General features: G+C 38.1%; 1 protein-coding gene across 9 annotated transcripts in view; it reads right to left on the bottom strand.

Moving 5' to 3' along the window:
* Positions 1 to 21,921, bottom strand: part of chl1b (cell adhesion molecule L1-like b) — a 116,805-nt gene that overhangs the window by 54,366 nt on the left and 40,518 nt on the right. For 3 of the 9 annotated variants that reach the window (XM_065279778.2, XM_065279776.2, XM_065279777.2), the window contains exon 1: positions 13,731 to 13,996. The exons of 1 other annotated variant lie outside the window; for it this stretch is intronic. The gene's annotated coding sequence lies outside the window, so the exon portion shown is untranslated. Of the gene's footprint in view, positions 1 to 13,730; positions 14,000 to 21,921 lie in introns of those variants that run through there. 5 more of the 9 variants (XM_065279783.2, XM_065279782.2, XM_065279774.2 and 2 more) reach the window with 4 other exon arrangements.

The following is a 21,921-nucleotide window of genomic DNA, read 5'->3' on the forward strand; positions in this document are numbered from 1 at the left end:
GTGGGACCAAAAATGGTTCTTCTATGGCATCTCTGTAAAGAATCGTTTGTAGCACCTTTATTTTCAAGAGAGCGAAATAGTACAGTATACTAGTGGATTGTTGTCTAAATGTAGCAGTTGTTTTCAAAGATAAACAATTTCAAAGGAAATGTATCCACTTTAAGCAGCCCTAAAGTAGTGCTGGAAGTTGTTGTGGATAAAATCGTCCACTAATTGACCACTAACACAGGAAATTACATCTCAATAGCTGGATTTCTCTTTGAAAGACTATACAGTCTGCACAATAGTTTTAGGCTGCACCCCAGCTTATTAGGTCACTTCCTTTTTGACATTAATTAGATAAACACAGTAAAATGAATCAGAGCTTAACTTGTAGAACAAGAGAGTTACAAAGCTAAAAGGGAGGGGCAAAGAAGTCTCACAAAATATCTTTATCAGTCAATTGCACCCCTTCAGGAGCACAATCATCACAAAAACGAGGAATTTCATTTTATACAAGTCTCTAATTAAAGTCAAAAGAAGGATTTGTTTGGTGCTGGAGAGGCTGTACCGGCTAAACTCTTCATTTCAGCTGTTGGTGCCAGTCACGAGAGATATCCACACTTCACTGCCCCTTCATTTTAACCCCAGCAGCTGCTTTAATCGGCACCTTTTTCAGCCAGACCCCTCAAGCATGTCCCTTGCTTAATCTTCTCCTCTGCTTAACAAATCCAGTAGGAAATGCAGAGGTCAAAGAGCAGTAAGAGGAGAAGTAATTGAATAATTGAACAGTGTGTGAATGACTCGATTCCCGGCATTCCTCAGTGGGGGCTCTTGTTTTCTGATGGGCTTGAACTCCACATGCCTGCATTTTCCATAATGGTATTAACTCAGTCGGCTGGGTTTTTGTGATTTACTGCCGGTTATGGTGACCCCTGGGATGACCCCTGTGATGTCAGTAGTGCAGTCAGAGAGTTGATGAGTTTCGGCACCCCTCTATTATCAATATGAAAGGCTTATGGCTACGCCGTGGTACGGGCTGTTGGAGTTTGATGCGTCTCACAGACCCCGCCTGAGGCTGTGTTGCTTGCCCTGAGACTCCTCTGTCTCTCTCTCCCCTACAGATGGCGGCGAGCATTAGTAATCAGATTAGAATCAAAAGGTAAAGTGCTAAGCTAATTGGATTGTGTTTTATTGGCCACTTTGGTGTTACTAGGGCCATATGTTTACCACCATGATCCAACACAACGTGTCCTAGTTTTTTTAATTGTGCCGGCTTTTCTATTACAACTTGAGGGCTCCTCTCGAAAAGTTGCTGGGCCACGGGGAATTAATGCCATCATTATATATTCATACATCAAACTGATGTAAAAAAGTGCATTGAAGCTGAAAATTAAAGCTAGTTTGCTTGAAGACCTGTGAATCTGTTCGATTTTGAGAGCAGAGAACTTAACACTAGTAACTAGACTTTTAAAAGAAAAAGTAATCATGTTAAAAATGTGTCCTCTGTTTATGTCGTCTGTATATGTCCTCTGTGTGTGTCATCTGTATACGTCCTCGGTTTATGTTGTCTGTATATGTCCTCTGTTTATGTCATCTGTATATGTTATCTGTTTATGTCCTCTGTTTATGTTCTCTGTTTATGTCCTCTGTATATGAAATCTGTTTATGTCCTCTGTATAAGTCCTCTGTTTATGTTGTCTGTTTATTTCGTCTGTTTATGTCCTCTGTATATGTCCTCTGTTTATGTTGTCTGTATGTCCTCTGTTTATTTTGTCTGTTTATGTCCTCTGCTTATGTCGTCTGTATACGTCCTCTGTTTATGTCTTCTGTATAAGTCCTCTGTTTATGTTGTCTGCTTATGTCCTCTGTTCATTTCGTCTGTATATGTCCTCTAGTTATGTTGTCTGTATGTCCTCTGTTTATTTTGTCTGTTTATGTCCTCTGTTTATGTCGTCTGTATACGTCCTCTGTTTATGTCTTCTGTATATGTCCTCTGATTACGTTGTATTTGTCCTCTGTTTATGTCCTCTGTATATGTCCTCTGTTTATGTCGTCTGCTTATGTCCTCTGTTTATGTCGTCTGTATACATCCTCTGTTTATGTCCTCTGTATACGTCCTCTGTTTATGCTGTCTGTATGTCCTCAGTTTATTTTGTCTGTTTATGTCCTCTGTATAAGTCCTCTGTTTATGTTGTCTGTTTATGTCCTCTGTTTATTTCGTCTGTTTATGTCCTCTGTATATGTCCTCTGTTTATGTTGTCTGTATGTCCTCTGTTTATTTTGTCTGTTTATGTCCTCTGTTTATGTCGTCTGTATACGTCCTCTGTTTATGTCTTCTGTATAAGTCCTCTGTTTATGTTGTCTGCTTATGTCCTCTGTTCATTTCGTCTGTATATGTCCTCTAGTTATGTTGTCTGTATGTCCTCTGTTTATTTTGTCTGTTTATGTCCTCTGTTTATGTCGTCTGTATACGTCCTCTGTTTATGTCATCTGTATATGTCCTCTGATTACGTTGTATTTGTCCTCTGTTTATGCCTTCTGTATGTCCTCTGTTTATGTCCTCTGTATATGTCCTCTGTTTATGTTGTCTGCTTATGTCCTCTGTTTATGTCGTCTGTATACGTCCTCTGTTTATGTCCTCTGTTTATGTCCTCTGTTTATGCTGTCTGTATGTCCTCAGTTTATTCTGTCTGTTTATGTCGTCTGTATACGTCCTCTGCATATGTTCTCTGTTTATGTCGTCTGTATACGTCCTCTGTTTATGTCTTCTGTATATGTCCTCTGTTTATGTTGTCTGTTTATGTCTTCTGTATACGTTTATGTTATCTGTTTATTTCCTCTGTTTATGTTGTCTGTTTATGTCCTCTGTTTATGTCATCTGTATACGCCATCTGTATATGTCCTCTGTTTATGTTGTCTGTTTATGTCCTCTGTTTATGTCTTCTGTATACGTTTATCTTCTCTGTTTATGTCCTCTGTTTATGTTGTCTGTATATGTCCTCTGTTTATGTCTTCTGTATACGTCCTCTGTTTGTGTTGTCTGTTTATGTCCTCTGTTTATGTCTTCTGTATACGTCCTCCGTTTCTGTTATCTGTTTATGTCCTCTGTATATGTCATCGGTTTATGTTGTCTGCTTATGTCCTCTGTTTTTGTCGTCTGTATACGTCCTCTGTATATGTCCTCTGCTTATGTTGTCTGTATGTCCTCAGTTTATTTTGTCTGTTTATGTCCTCTATGTATGTCGTCTGTATACGCCCTCGGTTTATGTCTTTTGTATATGTCCTCTGTTTATGTCTTCTGTTTATGTCTTCTGTATATGTTTATGTTATCTGTTTATTTCCTCTGTTTATGTTGTCTGTATATGTCCTCTGTTTATGTCATCTGTATACATCCTCTGTTTATGTCCTCTGTTTATGTCGTCTGTATACGTTTATGTTATCTGTTTATTTTCTCTGTTTATGTTGTCTGTATATGTCCTCTGTTTATGTCATCTGTATATGTCCTCTGTTTATGTCTTCTGTATACGTCCTCTGTTTGTGTTGTCTGTTTATATCCTATGTTTATGTTGTCTGTATATGTCCTCTGTTTATGTTGTCTGTTTATGTCTTCTGTATACGTTTATGTTATCTGTTTATTTCCTCTGTTTATGTTGTCTGTATATGTCCTCTGTTTATGTCATCTGTATACGCCATCTGTATATGTCCTCTGTTTATGTTGTCTGTTTATGTCCTCTGTTTATGTCTTCTGTATACGTTTATCTTCTCTGTTTATGTCCTCTGTTTATGTTGTCTGTATATGTCCTCTGTTTATGTCATCTGTATACGCCATCTGTATACATCTTCTGTTTATGTCTTCTGTATACGTCCTCTGTTTGTGTTGTCTGTTTATATCCTCTGTTTATGTTGTCTGTATATGTCCTCTGTTTATGTCTTCTGTATACGTCCTCCGTTTCTGTTATCTGTTTATGTCCTCTGTATATGTCATCGGTTTATGTTGTCTGCTTATGTCCTCTGTTTTTGTCGTCTGTATACGTCCTCTGTATATGTCCTCTGCTTATGTTGTCTGTATGTCCTCAGTTTATTTTGTCTGTTTATGTCCTCTGTTTATGTCGTCTGTATACGCCCTCGGTTTATGTCTTTTGTATATGTCCTCTGTTTATGTTGTCTGTTTATGTCTTCTGTGTATGTCTTCTGTATACGTTTATGTTTTCTGTTTATTTCCTCTGTTTATGTTGTCTGTATATGTCCTCTGTTTATGTCATCTGTATACATCCTCTGTTTATGTCCTCTGTTTATGTCGTCTGTATACGTTTATGTTATCTGTTTATTTCCTCTGTTTATGTTGTCTGTATATGTCCTCTGTTTATGTCATCTGTATATGTCCTCTGTTCATGTCTTCTGTATACGTCCTCTGTTTGTGTTGTCTGTTTATATCCTCTGTTTATGTTGTCTGTATATGTCCTCTGTTTATGTCATGTGTATATGCCCTCTGTAAATGTCCTCTATTTATATTGTCTTAATTAGTCCTCTGTTTATTACACTGGGGTCCATCACTGGCAGTGCGTGGCCATTTATCTGATTTACTGCATGGCTCACAGGAATACTCAATTCTGATTGTCCGGTCACAGCACTGCTATACTGTGTAAGAACTTCAACAGCCTGCAATTAGCAATCAACATGAATTAAATATTTCTTATAAAATCTTAAGAGACCAAATTATTTGAGCTATGGTATCTATAAACTTTATGGATGGACAATATCACACATAATAATGTTTGGAAAATATAGATTCAGAAAGGCTTTTTAATAGAATAGATTTGGAATAGATTAAGTCTCTTCATAAAAAGAGCAACCTCTAAGCAAACAGTTTTCCTTCAGGTAAGCTGACTTTAGTTGCACAGACAGCTTAGTCACCAAGGGCGACCATTTAAATGCCCTAATGATTCAAATGATCACAGCTCGTCCCTATACAAAACACCTAAACATTACCCAGTAAACACAGAACTGGGACTTACTCAACAACTGCCGCTCTTTTTAATCCTCCAAATTTGAGTCTGATGATACTGGCAAACGGTCAAGACTGCCCAGCGTGGGAAGGCCAGCATGAACTGTGACCTGTACTGGTTTGGCACGGCCTGGGGAAAGCGGTCAAGAACAAGAGCCAGACGGGGAGGAGAAGGTGGAAACTGGGCCGAGAGAAAACAAGGGCAAGCGTATCTTCCCGAATGACTGATGGGGTCCTTTCCTGCACAGGCTCACCTCGCTCAACGTGAAGACTCATTTAGCATAGCGGATGAGCGTAAATCAGGACAGTGGAAAAAATAGGAAACGGTTTGGCAGAGAAAAGGAGGCATGGCGTAAGTGCTGACTGTTCTAATCTCTATGGGGTTTAAATGAAGAGACTATCCCTGAGAGACCACAATCATGCCTATTCTTCACACAGCAGGGTCCATCACTGACACTGCGTGACCATTTATCTGATTTACTGCATGGCTCACTTAAATACTCTATTCTGATTGGATGATCATAACATTGAAATGCTATAATGAGTACAGTATATACTGTGTCTTTTATACCGTACTGTATTAATGTCTTTAAAATTTCTCTTCTCACATAAACAATTTGAACTCAGCATTTAATATTTATTAATTTACTTTGCCTCAAATGAAACAATGTCGTTTTGAGAAGAATATGTGTTTATTTTTAATTATTTAAATAAAGTTTATTTTCAAATCCCATTGGCAGAAACGCAGCATAAATATACAAGCATTAACTCACTTTTCATGTTGAAAATAAAAAAAAATAAAAACATTATCTTAAATCACATCAAATAAAAATACTAAGGGGGCTTCTACACCAAGGCGTTTACGACGGTTTTTAAGTTGTTTCTAATAAAAGCACGACACTTTTCAAAAATGCAACTACCGTTTTTAATCGCGCTCAACGCTGAGCGCCCAGATTCAGGGCCGGTTCTAGATATTTGGAGGCCCTAGGCAAAATTTATGTTGGAGGCCCCTCACACCCCTCTAATTTTTAGAATAATGTGAGAATGTGTTTTTCTACTGCGTAAGAAATCAGATGAGCACTAGTAATAAACATGTTTTTCCACATTACTTTTACTTTTTATTAAGTTTTTTCAACAAATTGATTAACTTTATGTTAAAATGTAATTAGAAATTATGCAAAACCACATGTGTTAAAAATTTGAAGGCAGTCACATTTATTAAAAACACCACCTTTTTGGGATAACACAGGATAACAGTTTTGCTTTCTCCAAAGTGTAAAATTAAAAAGACAACAGTACATTGCAAAAACCCTAACCGTAAAAAAATTACAGGTGAACACCTCCTAGAAAACTTTTATTGTTTTTTTATTTTAACTTGGTATTAAGAAGAATTTCTCTCTTACTTAACCAATATACAGTATAAAGTTATCTATCAGACTATTGCAATACCTTTTTATAAACTACCTTAAATATCCATACAAATCAGCTGCCACTGGAAGTTAAACAGACAAACTACTTTCATGATTTGAAAACTAAAATAAAGTGTAGAGGACTTACAAGATATACAGACAGTTTACTTTAGGTAATGTTTTGTTTGCTGTTTGACTTTAAATACAAACTTTTTTAAATACAAACTTAATTCTTGCAATGGGGGCACCACATAAAGTTGAACTTACCTTAAAACTTTATTTAATGCTGTCAGTAGTGATTGTCGGACCAGCGCACATGGACCCCCTTCCAAGTTTGAGGCCCTAGGCATTTGCCTACTCTGCCTATAGCTAGCGCCGGCCCTGCCCAGATTTTAAAAATGTTCAACTTTAACTGTGGGTTCACACTAGACGCGAGTTCAACGATTTGCGTGAGTAGATTACATACAAAGTCCATGCAAAGACGCGATCAGACACGTCCTCGCGTGGGGCGATGCGAATGGCCGCAAAAACGTGCGCTATTCGCCTCAAACGCATCTTTGCCGAAGTTGAAAATATTCAACTTGAGCTAAAAATTTGCATGACACGAAGTTAAATCCTGTGAGTAATCTAGAGTGAGTAACGCGAAGCCCTGCTTTTGGTGTGTACGTAGCATTAGTGAAACGCTCAGCTTGTCACTTTTCACTCGGCGGCCAATCACAGTGGAGGAGGAGCGGAACAAATATCACAACACCCGACCGGTGCATCGCCTTGGATTTTAGCCGCGTTTAAACGCTTTAGTGTATACGCCCCCTAAGAAATCCACATTTTTACTGTAAAGTAGCCAAGTAGTAACTGGAATAATGGAACAGTAAGGTTGTATTTGTTAACATTAGTAAATATATCAGCTACTATGAACGAACAATAATAAAAATAGTTTATCAGCCTTTATTTATTATTGTTAATGTTGGTTAATGCCAATACCATTGGCCAAGTCAGTTCATTGTGCATTAACTAATGTTAACAGTTACAACTTTAGATTTGAAAAATGTACAGTAAATGCTGAAGTTAACATGAACTATGATTAATAAATGCTGTTTAAGACATGTTAGCGAAGGCATTTAATAATGTTAACCCACACAACCTTACTGTACAGTTTAACTGGAAAATATATAGTGTAGCCATTATTGTACACAATATGAACCCCTTTAGGATAATAAACTTTAACTACACACATGAGAGGCTGCATATATTATCAGCAGCACACTCACATCCCTAATGAAACGGTCTGCTAAAAAGGAAGCTGATGGTAGCAAAGTTGCCGGTTTACAGTATTGAGACCTTTCTGTTTTAACCGTCTCTTAACCATTTCATTGTCAATAACCTCTACCTAATCTTATAAAGTAGACCGATATCTCGTATTCAGCACAGAGCCAGCATTAAAGTGCCTTTTAGTATAAAAACGGCGTGTGCACTATGCAGTGTACTAATGTGATTAGCTCCATCCGTCCTGTCAAACTGAATTAAAATGTTCTGCTGTCTGAAGACTCTTGATGGCTGTGCATCACTCCGACATCTCCGGATAACACAGCAATTCTGATTTAATCTCTCCTACACTTGTATAACATGATTTGCATTACTGGGACTAAAGAATTGGCTTATTTCTAAAGTCACTTTAGAATGATCTTGATTGATGTTTGACCGGAAAAATGGTTTAGAAATGTTACATTTAGGGCTTATAGGCTACATCTTGCGTTAAACAACATATATTTACATAATTAAGGGAAATCCAAATTACACAGCCGGAGATAAATAATTTACAGTATCGCTAGGAGGTTGTGCAGATGAGCCTCATTTACTGTATGTCTTATAAGTCAAACTCCATCAGGGTTTCTGCAACTCGCAATGCTGTATAAATAATGCACAAATAACACCTTTAACAGGCATTAGCTACACAAGGCATACATTATTAAAGCCTATGTGTCACAGCAAAGCAGAGACAAGACACTAAATGAGATTAAGAAGTGGGTGTGATATTAAATAATAACTATGCCTAATTGAGATTTGGCTCTGTTTCAGTCTGCTTCAACATGCATGCAGGAAACAAAGCGGTTCAATTACCAGACCATTAATAATACAGCACCCGGAACAACGGGAGGCGGGGGGAGGCATTAGGATGTGATGGGAAGTGTAAGATTGACCACAGAAGAAGATTTTGACTGCCATTTGCTCTCTGTCTGTTGGTGGTCCCAAAAATCCGAAATGAGATGTCTAATTTTAAAGGGGCCATGGCATGAAAATCTGGCTTTTTCCATGTTTAAGTGCTGTGATTGGGTCCCTAGTGCTTCTATCAACCTAGAAAATGTGAAAAAGATCAACTTAGTTTTGGTAAACCATTCTCTACAAGCACATGAAAAAATAGGTTGTTGAAATTTGGCTCTCCTTATGATGTCATTTTTATAATAATACCACCCCTTAATCTGGACTATCCAACCACAGCACTGCCATTTAGTGCAGAGAGAAAGAGAAAATAATTCACAGCACAATTGAGTTTGAACTGGTAGATGAACTGGTAGATGATTTTGCAGTGCGTTTTGAAAAATAATTCAAAGTGCATAGTGGCATTGTGTTTGTTGATAATCCAGAGGGTCCATATCAGTAGCAATAAAATAAAAAAAATGCTCTGATGCAGGGTTATCGTTCAGTAACATCTGGATTTATCAGAAAACACTTTGTAGCTTTTGACACTGCCAGCTTAACAGATTTAAAAAGCTGGGCGAGACATGTAGAAAATTGTCACATGACAAAAAGAAAAGAAATCATTTCAAACAATTTGCATTTCTGGGATAGGAAAAATCATCAGAATATTATTACACAGTAGACGTGAGAAATCTAGAGGAAGCACAAATCTTTTGCAAAAAGTTGCATTAAAAGAGGAAGTTCAGTGGACAATGGAAGCGAATGGTGCTTTCGATAAGATCAAACAAGAATTCGTTTTTTAAACTGTGTTAGATTGAAGAATAAGCTTAATGGCTTCTAATTGACAAAGTTGGACCTGTAGATTTTTATTCTAAGAAGTTAGATATGGTATGATGTATCAGCCCTACCACCCTGTGTATACAGGCATCAGCTGAAATTATTTTATTTCAGCATTTGACACTTTTAATTCCACATGCTGTAGATATTTTACTTTTACAAACTAAACTGCAGTTCTTATCACCTGCTCGACATCTGTCTTGTATGACCGTGCTAATCTCACAACCACACATTTCCATTCAGAGGAGTAATATATTAAACCCAGCAATTTTAGGAGAACCTCATTGTTATACTGAACTAACAGATCAATTGGTTTTGCCCAGACCAGATCTAAAAGACAAACCATTAGAAAAAGGAGAAGTCTGGTTTGTAGATGGTTTATGTTATAAAGATAGCCCAGGGAAAACTATGACAGGATATGCTGTGGTTAGCTCAGATCAAATTATAGAAGCCAGACAATTGCTAAATACAGCACAAGCTATAGAAAAAAAATGCTTTGACAAGACCATGTCTTTTGGGAAAAGGCCAATCATTAACTCTTTCACCGCCAGCGTTTTTTTTTTAAAGTTGCCAGCCAGTGCCAGCGTTTTTCATGATTTTCACCAAAGTTTAATGCCTTCCAGAAAATGTTCTTCTTTAAATATATAAACATACAATATACCAAATGAAAGAACAGACCCTCTGCTTTCAAAAAAAAAAAAAAAAAAAACATTTCATCCTACCTTCAGTGGTTCTTTTGTAATCAGCTTTTGAATATGGGTAGGTTTCTGCAAAAACACCACATTTTGAGCAAAAAGCAGAGATAATTCAATTTTTGTGACGGACTTTTCACAGAGATCCCATTCAGAGCAATCTTTAAAACAGACACGGACATGCAGCCGCTTGCCATAGGGCAATACTTCCAGGTTTAAAAAGTTGCGATAATAGCGGTATTGCGGAAAGACGGAAAATCTCGTCATTGGCGGGGAAGCGTTTTCTCTTAATTGACGAGATATCTCGTCAATGGCGGTGAAAGAGTTAACTGTACAAACAGTTGTTAGTAAGCCTTTTCAATTTTTGTTTAAAACTTTTAGTTTTTGTTTTTTTTGTTTGGTTGTTTGTTTGTTGAAAAACAATGGTAACGGAGAGGTATTAAGACCTCTACGGGAAAGTCAATAACTCATACTTAATAATAAAAACAGTTAGACCATGAAGTACTTAGCGATGAAGAAAACGCAGCCCCACAGAAAGAACGAGACTATTGGCAGACTCAAGGAGCTGTGAAATCATATGATGACATTGGGTGCATGAGATAAACCCATCCTAACCAAAGCATTGTTTAAAGCAGCAGCAATTTTGAGCCATTGGGCTTTGCAATGTCAAAACAGTGTGTGTGTGGGGGGGTAAAGTAATAGTGGAACATTTTATAATCTATGGATTTAATTCTTACTAATTTTTTTTTTTAAACCTGACAGGGGCGGTTACAGAGCTGGAGCGGAGTTGGTCCACATGCCTTGCTGGTGCACCCAAAGTCCTGCCCCTTCCGTGGACACGGCTCTTCACGACAGGCGCCGTTAAAGATAAATATGTTTACACTAAATGCTGCACAAAACGCTTCCCCTATACAAGAAAGCTGTAGCCCTGTGAAACGCTCATCACACTGCCAAAATACATAAAGTGTGCAATCAAAAATCTTTGATTTCAATATGAACATCATACATAACTAAAATCACCATGAAATATCCTAAACTGCGAAATAAAAATAACATTTTTAGATGCTCAATAGGGGTGTGCATTTAGAGGTACAGCGCATGAGTTTTGGCAAAAATAGAAAGATGTGGGTTGGTTTAAGACAGCTAAGGAATGGAAGTCATAAACCATCTCTTTCATTGACAGTGGATGGGTGATGCATTGTGGGAGTGAATGAAGGAGACAGAATTTAGATGGATGGGGCGTAGGAGGTGTGGGCGTGGATCATGAACTTGCAGCATAGAGAAGTGGAGAGATTGTTTTTTGATGGAGTGGAAGAGTGGATGAGCAAAACGCAGAATGACGTGGAAGAGTACAGACTATGACGTATAGATGGATTATAAACGGCACACGAGAACTATAATCAATGAGCAGAGCCGCTTCTAACCTCAGGTCCCCATCGGAGAGATGCCGGATGACCTCTTGACTCCATTGAAGTGCACTGACAGAGATTAACGTGTCCCTGGTCAACAGTGCAATTTATTTTTTTAAAGCGCCACCAAACCCAGACTGGTTCCCGATCATCAACCTGTTACATGCTTTTATGGTGCAGGTTTTCCCTTGTGGAAAAGGTCTCACTTTCGCTCATAAATGTTGACAGGCAAAAATACACACCAGATGAACAACCAAGGGACAGACAAATCAAATGTTAACTTTCTGGTGTGCTTTCCAGAGCTAATAGCCAACAAAAAAAGCATAGATTTACTGTTACTGTTGTTTCATGGGTCCGCTGGACCACATCGGTGAGGGAAACCCAATGCATGAATTTTTTTCTGGTGTTTTGTGCATCTCTGATGGTTTGAATCTGACACAAAGGTTCGGTTTGTTTTTTTTCCTGCACATATTTCACACATTTCAGCTCTTTAAAAAGCTTGTTTATGACATTGCCATGTTCAGAATGCAATGTTCTACATGTGTTGTTCAGCTGAACTGAAAAAAGCTCATGGAGCGTCAAAAGGACAAATTGTCTGTATGGTTAAGGTCACAGAAGACGACTGCGAGTAATGAAAGAGATCGTTCAAAAGCTCGGATCACAGATGTGTTGGCAAGTTGGGAAGGGGGTCGAGGATGAAAATAGAAAGAATGCCCCATTTCTAGTACCTGGCTGTGACAAACTCCTCTCTGTGTCTTGCCCTTTATAATTTTTTTCATTACACTGTTTCTTTGAAGTCTTAGAGATGAGTGCGACAGCGGACAGTCATCATATTAGGCTGTGATCCGTGTTGAGTGCCCTTAAGTAGAGCAGATTGAAAAACAGACACACCGGGGAAAACGGGAGTGTTATTTTGTGGGAACTGACATAGCAGGAGCCTGGCCGACGTTCATTGAGATCTGACGGATGTTGGCGTTCCCCCAGGACAAAACTTTGCAGTTGCCAAACAAGATAAATGGAACCTGCGTCCAAGAAAATCTTCCTCCCCCGACATATAAAGCGAATTTACTTTTCATCCTCCTGTAGGCAGCATTCATATCCCTGAGGGCAAGGAAATGTCTGTTGTTTGGGAATTGTGGACCTAATGCTCTTTACAATGTGCAAACACTGCCACACCTGTGTCCATTGACATTTGTGTTGTGTTGAAAATGAGACTCGCACGAGCTCTTAATTCAAAACGTGTTTCAGCTTGTTTCCTTACATCTGGATAAGCTTGTTTTAAAGAAGCTATTTATTTGACAGATCTGTCGGAAGGCTCAAAACACTCTGGGTTTCTTCATCAGTTCATAGCGCACTAAACCATTAGCTTTTTTATTAACATGTTACGAAACCTGACAAGTTGAAAAAGGACGCTTCCAATCGAGTCCAAACTAGTGAGTATTTCTATTCAGCAAAAAACATCTAAAAAGTATTAAAATGGATGGTAAAAGGAAAATCTTAATGATTGTACAACACGTTATCCATCAAGGAAAAACGTAATATACTATAAATGTAATATGCATGTCAACGAAATATAACATAAAACATAAGGCAAAAATGTTATTAGCCTAAACAAAACAATATAAATCTAAGTGACATCACAATCTATCTGGTATAATAAATAAAAGTTGCACATTATATGAGGAGCACATGATATTAACCGAATGCTCTTGGCTCATATACATTTATCAAATACTTTCGCTTTCTATCCGCTTAATCTCAGCCTCAGGTTATTCAGAATTACAGAGTTATTGGCAGAATCCATTAGGAGTTTATTATTTACATAAAAGTGCCAGACGCACTTAGAGGGTTTTGCATCTAAGCTTTGCATCATATAGCTATATCTCAATTGTCAGAGCATTGCAGTAGCAGCGCAAAGGTTGTGGGATCGAGTCCAAGTAAAGACATATACTAATTAAAACATATAATTTAAATTCACTGTTGATTCGCTTTATATAAAAGTGTAAGCCATCATCCATAAATGTATATAAACACTCGATACCAATATACAATATAGTGTCCCCCAAAGCCCTTTGTAACACACGTGCGGGGGTCACAGGAAACCCTACTACTGTACAGTAACTATAGTTGCTTTTCTCTATGCCGGGCTGCTGTTGTATCAACCTTAGACAAACCATGAAATAAAAGCCTGAATACTCACAGGGACCTGCTTCATTCTTGTCCGCACTTCCTCAGAAAGATAGCGGAAGCTTTCCTCTTTTGCACGATCTAATCCCAACGGCGTGAACAACAGAGAGGAAATCCAGAGAAACGTCTACCCAAGCAGACACAGGAAAGAACGACTACGCTAGCGCGCTGTACGGTGCGGTGTGAGAGAGGCACTGGGGAGACATATGTTGCCAAAGCCTCTCGCTTGGCAAAGGAGCTCATTAAACGAGTGACAATCACTCCCACAAAACCAGATCTGAGCGCTTTTCACATGCAGCGCACAATAAAGAGAGAGAGAGAGAGAGAGAGGAGCGAGAGAGAGAGAGAGAGAGGAGTGAGAGAGAGAGTAAAGGAATTCTAGAGAGAAAGTTGCATATTAAGCATTTTAGGGATGGGAAGTCTTGTTACTTGTTTTGTCTGTTGTAAGTCTTACAGTGGTTAAACGGGGTTAAGGATTTATTTTAAGAAAGATTAATTTTATTGCTCAGTTTACTTTTTTGTGTTAAGTAGATCTATGCCTATGTACATATATTTCGAAAATGCTGCCTACAAGCTTATAATATTGTGTTCATGTAGCCAGTGGCGGCCGGAGACTTTTTTCGAGGGCGCACAATGCAAAGCGCGTTACAACATGTACTGTATGTAGTCCGTCATGTGCGTGGTTCGTCATTTCAAAATATGTGTTTGGTGCATCAATTTAACCTATGTGCATGTCAAAATAAGTGCCTGCTGTACCATGTCTAATGGGTTTATGATAAAAGACACGCTCGCGTTTGCCAGATACTTGCATACCGTACTGGAGAATAAGGGCCGATTCACACCGGCTGCGTGGCGTGTCTGTTGCGTGTCTTTCGTATGTCAGCTGCGTGGCGTTTTCTATGCCCTTGCTTACCAGAAGCGTTTCTGACACAGCGCTGCTGCTGCTAGCCTATGTATTTTTCCTATTGATAAACTGACCTGACGCTTCTAAGACGCTTGCGTGTGGCGTGAAAAATAGGCGTCGGTCCTATTTCTAGGATGCACGCGTTTTCGCCGTGGCTCGAGCCGCACGTGAGACGTGCGTGTCATGCAGGCGGTGTGCACGGTCAAACATGCTAACATGGAAACCTAAATAAAAACGGACACACCACGCAGCTGAGACGCTCGCGCCATGCATCCGGTGTGAATCGGCTCCAAGCCGCATCATTCAAAAATGCATCATTAAGACGAAATAACATACAATATATAAGTCACAGTGGACCATAAATCGGTTGAATAGGCTAAATTAACCAAACAAGCCAACTAGTGTGAAGTTTGAAAACTCGTCATTCCACATTACTCAATCCATTGAATTACATTAATACAGGAGCAGAATATAGCAGACTCTCAGGGCTGTAGACGATAATGTTGTCTTTTGCCTCATAAATGTCAAAATTTATTCATACTGACTTACAAGGTGCACCTGACTATAAGACGCAGCATCAGTCAAGTTATGAATAAATAACGCGGCTTATAGACCGAAAAATACCGTAATCTCATCTTTAATAAGAGTTTAGTGTTAAGTTAGTGTCTTGCATTTATTTTGTGTCTCCTTTATCATAAACGGTTTTCGAGGCGTGTGCAGCAGGCACTGATTTTGACTAGACGCGTGATGCACAAGGTTTGCATAACGCGCCGAACACATATTTTGAAATGACTTTTTTTTACATTTCTTAAAAATATCTAAAGAAAATGTAAGCTGTGCTTGCCAGTGCAAATCTCAGTCACTGTGTGATTACGCAATTTTTTTTTCTTCCATGAAGAACACTACATTACATTTATTCATTTAGCAAATGCTTTTATCCAAAGCAACTTACAGGACAAATAAGAGAGCTTAACATTATGTCAATGAGCTAACAATAATTGACTAATATTGCACTATACCAATTTTTTGTCCAATCAAATTCTTCGACAATGATCATGCAATCTGCAACTGAGTATGTAGCAACGTATAGTTCTTGGCTGCGATGTAAATCCAATAGGCTATTTTAAGAAGTCCTATGACTTCCCCCACCCAAATGTCAACAGGAAATAAAACCTCACTTGGGTGTTGAAATCCACCTGATTGACATCAAATAGTGGACAGCAACAGTGCCTCTCAAATGAGACCAGACCCCTAGGGACCGGGTGATTTGCAGACAGAGCAAACAGCGCAGGGCAAGACGCTGTCACAACCGAACAAACGCCCCACCCCCTCCCATAATACTACCGAGTGTGAAACAGGCTCAAGGTGATGGAATAGCGCATGCAAGAGTGAGGGGTTGACACACGTGCTTTAATATGCTGATGCAGGTGCTTCAAACACATTAAAGATGTGCCTGTCACATGGAACGATGCCCAGATAGGTGAATGTATAATTAGTCTTTGAGTTTTCCTGGAAATGATGCTCTCTGCTCTTTGTCAAGAGCTTCCATCTGAGGTAGGATCATACAACATGGCATCAATTAACGTGAAAATCATTAAACTTTAGGAACCATAAACACTCTTAATTAAAATTGAATTACGGGGGATTCGTCCGTGTGCTTGTTTAATGGAAAGTTCCATTAATTTCATCATCCATGACTTCATGAATCCATTACAGTGTAGGGGATTGTGTTAACTGCATACAGTTACTGATCTTCACCTACACGTCTTCTGTATAAAATGTTGCCCTGTGCATGAACAGATGTTTTGATTTGGGCTTTCGGTCTGAATAATTAGTCACTTAAATGTGCTTTTGCTAAGCCAACTCGTAACATGCTTGGAATGTAATTGACTAAAAAGAAGGTTAATGACATACTTTGCCTTAAAAACGGAAATTAGATTTTGCCAAACCTTTCGACATTACGCAACAATGGTGCTATGTGGTTGCTAGGGCGTTCTGAGTTGTTGCCAAGTGCTTACAGAGCCCACCCTGTAGTCTTTGGGATTTTCTAGTCGATAAATATCCGGATGACCTACTACTTCCAGCAAGATTTGGAAGTGTGCATTCGATTGACTCTTTACTATCCCGTGAGCCCCCAGGAAAAGTGAACCCAACAAAATATTAGAAATAGAGGTGTCGTAATATATTAAAAATGTCAGAAAGTGGTAACACAGCTCGATTCAAATGTTGTTCCTTTGTAGAGTTTGTTTAACACCATCCAAGTTAACATCCCATGACGCCATATGTAGGGGTGTAATTTCCACTGGGGACAGGGGGGACATGCCCCCCCACTTTCAAAATCCTGTTTGTTTCCCCCCACTTTCAATTTGTTTGTCTTTGAAATTAATCGTTTGTTAATTATTATCACCTAAGCCCCCAAATGTATGTAAATGGAAAAAAATGGGATTAAAATACAAAAACTTTTTCCCCATTTTGTGTCCTCCCCACTTCTTCAACCAACGTTACACCCTTGTACCTAAGTGTGTGAATTTACATGCATAAATATTACATCAATTTAAATAATACATTTATTTTCAAAGCATGAAAGCTGCTTATCCCTAATGCTAAGTTTGGGCAATAATAATGTAATGTTTGCCTCAGAAAGCACAACAAACATAGCATCTATTATACATGCTAAACTGTTCCGCAAGAACATTCATCTTAACCTAAGGCCCCTTAAATGCCCCCTTTTCGGGTTGAAGGAGCGGCATAAGCAGAATTTGGCAGGAGGACAGGGTTGTTTGATAGTGTGAGCAGATTGGCAGATAGAGAAAGCACTCAAAGAGCCACTGTGCCGGTGCTGAACCGGCGGAGCCTTCGAGGTCCCCTGCGTGTCCTCTTTAAATATCTGGAGGATGAAGCTGCTATTATAGCCACACAAACAGAAAGAAGGCTGATGAACTTCACAGGAATCCTTCTTCCTGAAAGCAAGCGGGCTAGAATAGAGTGGCAGGAGGGCGTAAAACTCAGAGAAGCAGAGGGCAAGCTGCCAGTTCACCCAAGCTTAGTCTTCACGCGCCCAAGCCGAACAAACCTGACATTGTTGCAGGATGCTTCCTAGGGAATTGCCATTCTCTCACTGTTTCTCTCTGCCTTTCCTCTTTCGTTCACAAATCACAGCAAGAAACTTACTGTTTTGCTTTTGAGACATTGAGGTTGTTTGATGTGTCATTATCATGTTCTACACCCAGTTGTGTTGTTTGTTTTGTTGCTTAGTATTCAAATAAGCTATACATGACTGAATGACCTAAAGTAATGAATTGGAGTCAAACAAAACGTTATTGTATTGTGCGGGTAACAAGATAATCGCATTTAACTTGAAGCAAGGCTGATTAGAAATAAAGCAAATGTGGCTGTATAGCACAAATCATGTATATCATATTTATTGACAACACAAAATGGTACTTTTGGCTGGATATCTTCATCAAACTCATGCATAAGAGTAGAATATGTATTTATGTCTTCTTTTGTCTTCCATTTAAAAGTTTTATTTTTTTGTCCCCAAAACATACTAAATTAATTCATTAATGACCTTTACACTGCAAAAAAATATTTTCGAGAAAAAAAATCTTAGTATTTTGTCTTGTTTTCTTAAATTAAGATGATTTTTCTTGATAAGCAAAACGACCCAAGAAAAGTCTAGTTTTTAGACAAAATGAATCAAATTTAAGTGAATTTGTGGATAAAACAAGCAAAAAAATCTGCCATGGGGTAAGCAAAATTTTCTTAAATTTTTCTTGAATTTAGTGTTTAAGAAAAATTTTCAATATTTTTTTGCATACCCCATTGGCAGATTTTTTTGCTTGTTTTATGCACAAAATCACTTAAATTTGATATTTTTGGTCTAAAAACTAGACTTATTTTCTTGGGTCGTTTTGCTCATCAAAAAAGCATCTCAATTTAAGAATTTTTAAAAAATACGAAAAATATTTCTTGAAAACACTTTAATTATTGAAAATCAAAAATACTAAGAATCTTTTTTCTTGAAATCCACTTTTTGCAGTGTACACCCTGTTTCTGAAGCAGTTTGATGTCCGGCTGTGTTCGGCCTGGCTCGGTGTCATGCCCACTTTTATGATTGACAGCCTACTTGCCGCTAAATAACTGCACGTATTTTTACAAGGTTGCTAATTCATATTAATTCGTACAATTTGTATGTTTTTGATTAATGCTTTTGCCTTATGACATTGGGTTTAGGGGCGAGATTTTAGCATTGTTTTTTCTAATAATCGTATGTTTTTGTCCAATTGACTTAGATTATTAATTAGCCAACTCGTAAAATGTCATAAGGGTCAACTTTTCGAAATTGAGATAAATATAATTAATTAATTAAAAATATTGAGAAAATGTACAAAATATTTTCATGGAACATGATCTTTCATAATATCCTAATAATTTTTGACATAAAAGAAAAATAAAAGATAATTTTGACCCATACAATGTATTTTTTACTTTACAAATACACCTGTGCGACTAAATTCCTATAAGACCAGACTGGCAATTTCACTCCTGTTCAGCTTCAGCCAGCCACCTTTATCCGCAGTGCAACGGCACTTGTGAATCTGCTTATTAACTCAACTCTAGAAAGGGCAGAATAAACAAATAAATAAATATTTTTGATGCAAGCACCGAAGGTTGTAGTGCAATATTTTTTCTTTTTTCTCAAAACTATAGAAAATGCATAACCTGCAAAAACCAAACAGCAGTGAAGGGCACCGAAGAGGCGAGCACAGGTGCGCTCCTCCATAGGAAATAACCCCCCTGTAACCTTCAGGCGATGCTGACAACCTGCACAATATGCTCACCTGGGCCTTGATCAATGCCGTAAGGATGTCATGATGATATATGCACCAGTATGTACACCGGGTCTCAGAACCAGTGATATAGACTGAGGCGTCAGATCTGCTTGTGCTAGGTCACGGCCAGGACAAACCCGGTTCACCAGACCGAGTGAGAACAGCCTCCTGCTGACTGATGGCTAATCCGGCGTACAGTGATTACAGAACTGTGCTGTTTCCAGATTTACACATCTGCTCATTTATTTTTTGTTTATTATATATTGTATTGAATAAACAGTAATTAGAAATTAAATTAAGATTATATTAAATGCGAATGTAAAGTTGTGTAGTACTTTGCCAACGCACTGTACTGTAAGCCATATGGATCCAACATAGCTCACTTTTTATGCATAATAAAAAGAATACTCAATCCTATAAAGTATTCTGATATTTAAGCCGCATTTAAAAATGATAAAGTACATCTGATTATATTCTCTTATATATGTGATTTTGAAGAAAACATAAATATAATTGCAAAATGACTCAAAATGTTTATTCTGATGAAAGGCCAACTATCATTTGTTTGCAAAATAATGCATTAAAAAATGAACTTTAATGCCTTAATATTTTAAACGTGCCTAAATACCAGGCCACTGTGTATGATGGTGTTCCTATGGCTCAATGAGTACAGCATTGATTTAGCAAGTTAGCAATGCAAAGGGCATAGATCCAATCCTAGTAGATAAATATATATGTATTGATTGAATGTACTATAAGTCACTTTGGATAAAAGCGACAGCCAAATGCATTAATGTTATAATGTTAGACAGACATTTTCAAAAGTCTTTAGTATCGAGTATAGGCTTTAATATACTAATGTTCTTTTTAGTCATTAATCTTTCAAAGTTAAACTGTTATGGGTGCAAAAAGTTAGCATTAATTTGTCACACTCCAATTACCATTGCTTGTGCCAAATCTGCAAATCAAACAACATTGATCAGTCTGACCTCTCGTCGAATACTGGAAAATGCTCTGGTAACTATTTATTTTAAGTAAGGTCAATTTACTCAACTAATTCATCAGGTGGATTTGGTTCATAACCTCTGAAGTTCATGTGGAACTCCTTTAAACATCATAATTATCCTTTATCTGATGTGTTACTCTTCATGAACTTCAACGCCATATGCCATTCTAATAAAATCCCCGCTGTCGTAAATGCCTGTGTTTATATGCACTTCCACATTAACCCTGACACTTTAATAGCATCAAAATTACTTCCAGACACAGGTTTACAGTAAACCTGGACAAAATTTACTGTAGGATTAAACGCATTCTGCATTTATTCCACAATCAGCAAGTGCGGAGACGACGAAAATATTGCATGTTCAACACAGCTGCTCAAAAACCAATCTAGTGCCATGTTCGCCTTTAAAATGGAATTAGGTTTTGAGTGCCATATGGTTAACATAATTCAACCTGGGAGAGAGAGAGAGGTCGAGAGAGCTCAGACTCAATCCTGGCCGACACATTCACAGATGGCACTCTCTAGAATCATGGCATCAACGAACATGTGATCATTCTTTCTGATTAGCCGCCTCACCAAAGACCTTGTGCAACATATGTCAATTGAACAAATGTCTCTGTCAGAGATATCCTGCTTTGAACAGGCAAGGTCACTTTTTAAAAACGTTTACAATTTATGTACAGAATGCACAAAGTTTATTTAGTTTATTTATTTGGCTGGCTGATGCATACATCAAAAAGTGAAGAGTTCAGTTGCAAAAGCCTCTAAGTGCGCCTGACATATTTTCTTGTAAATTAACATTTTTTATTATCATTAGGTTCAGTTAGTCAGTATTTGAAATGTTTTTTTGATAAAGGGACACTCCACTTTTTTGAAAATATACTAATTTTCCAGCTCCCCTAAAGTTAAACATTTCATTTTTACCGTTTTGGAATCCATCCAGCCGATCTCCGGGTCTGGCGCTACCTCTTTTAGCATAGCTTTCCATAATCCATTGCATCTGATTAGACCATTAGCATCGCGCAAAAAAATAACCAAATAGTTTCGATATTTTTGCCTATCTTAAACTTGACTCTTCTGTAGTTACATCGTGTACTAAGACTGACAGAAAATTAAATGTTGCGATTTTCTCGGCCGATATGGCTATGAACTATACTCTCATTCTGGTGTAATAATCAAGGACTTTGCGGGTGTAACGTGGCTGCAGGAGGCGCAATGATATTACGCAGTGCCTGAAAATAGTTCCCTGCCATTGAAAGTTAGTAAGGGGACTATTTTTGGGTGCTGTGGGGTATTATTACGCCTGCTGCACCCAAGGTACGGCAGCAAAGTCCTTGATTATTACCCAAGAATGAGAATATAGTTCCTAGCCATATCTGCCTAGAAAATCGCAACTTTAAATTTTTTGTTGTCTAAAAAAACACAATGTAACTACAGAAGAGTCGAGTTTTAAATAGGA

Source organism: Paramisgurnus dabryanus, chromosome 7 (genome assembly GCF_030506205.2).
Source record: "Paramisgurnus dabryanus chromosome 7, PD_genome_1.1, whole genome shotgun sequence".
Taxonomy (NCBI): Eukaryota; Metazoa; Chordata; class Actinopteri; order Cypriniformes; family Cobitidae; genus Paramisgurnus; species Paramisgurnus dabryanus.